Below are 1,677 nucleotides of genomic sequence, written 5' to 3'. Positions count from 1 at the left end.
ACACGTTGAGTTTCCCCCCAAGTCTGTTCCTCCCCGTCTTCCCGATGACAGGAATAGAGCTCCCACCCACCCAGTGGCTCACACTGCAAACCTAGGACTCATTCTTGACCTCCCTAACTCCTCATATCAGGTTCATCTTCGGGACTTGTCAGTTCCTTATCTAAAAGTACATCAGCCTTCCACTGCTCTAGGCCCACCTGCCGTCACCTCTCAATGATGCTTCCACCCTCGCCTCCCTGTCCCCACACAGTAGTCTCGCCCGTGAGCCCTTAGAAATGTGAGTCAGATCCTGTTGCATCTCCCGAGTAGATTAAAAGACAACATGTCTTTTTTAGAATAAAAACTAAAGCCATTCCATGGCCTAAATGTCCCTTCCTGGCCTAGCTCCTGCGTGCTTCTCGGACCTCATCCTCCCCTTGCTCGGGTGTCTAAATCTGTAAAATGGGTACAAGAGCAATCATCTCTCCCACATGGTGGGCATCACTGGGTGCTGGGCCAGGCACCTCACACACAGCCTCTCATATCATCCTGTTTCAACCCAACAAGCGAAGTGTTGGGAACCCTAAGAATAAGTGCAAGTGTATGGTGCTGGGAGGGATGAATACTAGCTCGGTGGGGGGGGGGGGGGGGGGAGTGGAAGACACCATCAGCTGAAAGAGTTAATTAAGATGCCTTTACCCAAAGCCTGGCTCTCCCCAGCCCGGCATCTGCCCTGTGGGTTTAATGAGAAACCCAGAGCCTGTGCAAATAACTTGTAGGGCGCCACTAACTCATTCAGCAGAGAGAGAGCAGAGCTGCCAACGCTGGGGAGGACAGTGAGTGGAAAGAAGGTGGTTTTCCTAGCGGCAGGCAGACAGGACTGCGCGGCTGGGTGTGAGCTCCGCCCCTGCAGCCGAGCTGAAAAAGCCAGGATCCTGGCTCCTCAGCCCCTCTCTTCACAATATTTGATTAGGAATTCGGGGGCGGGACCCTGGCCTGGCACAGACCCGGGCGCTCTCAGTACACACGCTCACTCCTTCGCTCTCACACACACTTCCTCCAACCCCAGGAGTCCACAGGCAGAGGGACGTGGTCACTCTGAAAGGTTCAACTCCAGGTAAGTGTGGTCGTTTTACTTGTTTTTGTGACTTGTTGTTCCACCAGAAAATAAGGGAAAGGGGCTGGGGAGTGTGAGAGGGCGGCAGGGAAAATCATTCCTCCCTCTCCCTCTCTGGGCCGTGCTCCCGGGATGCTGGAGACGGCCAAGGGGACGTTGAAAGAAGGGGTCCCAGCATGCTACCTTTGTCCTGCAACTCCTTTCTGATTGTTGGGGGGACCTCCAGTTCTCAGGCACGAAAAAGCAAAGGGGAGCCAGCTCTGCCCAGCTACTACTCATAAATGCCACCCCCCAGCCCCGTGTCCCTGCAGTCTCTCCGATAGAGGGGCTGTGGGGCCGAAACACTGCTGGGGAGGGGGAGGGAGTTTTGTGTATTGAGTGTGTGTGTGTGTGTGTGTGTGTGTGTGTGTGTGTGTGTGTGTTGCTGGGGTGAAAGGGAGAAAAAGAAGTGTTGAGAGTTGACCATGTGTAGGGAGCTGTGAGTGGGGGTCCAGTCCAGAGAGGGGATGGCTTCTGGTTTGACCTCCTCCACTCTGCTAAGGGAGGGCTGGATGGTTCTGTGGAGTGGAGAAATGAGAAGA

The 1,677-nt window shown here is 54.6% G+C and overlaps 1 protein-coding gene across 1 annotated transcript in view; it reads left to right on the top strand.

Moving 5' to 3' along the window:
- Positions 1 to 803: 803 nt before the first annotated feature.
- Positions 804 to 1,677, top strand: part of LOC102430970 (fibromodulin) — a 4,085-nt gene continuing 3,211 nt past the window's right edge. Inside the window, exon 1 of the mRNA XM_014462762.2 lies at positions 804 to 1,096. The gene's annotated coding sequence lies outside the window, so the exon portion shown is untranslated. The remainder of the gene's footprint in view (positions 1,097 to 1,677) is intronic.

Source organism: Myotis lucifugus, unplaced genomic scaffold (genome assembly GCF_000147115.1).
Source record: "Myotis lucifugus unplaced genomic scaffold, Myoluc2.0 scaffold_190, whole genome shotgun sequence".
Taxonomy (NCBI): Eukaryota; Metazoa; Chordata; class Mammalia; order Chiroptera; family Vespertilionidae; genus Myotis; species Myotis lucifugus.
This window is presented reverse-complemented; position numbering and strand designations above follow the sequence as displayed.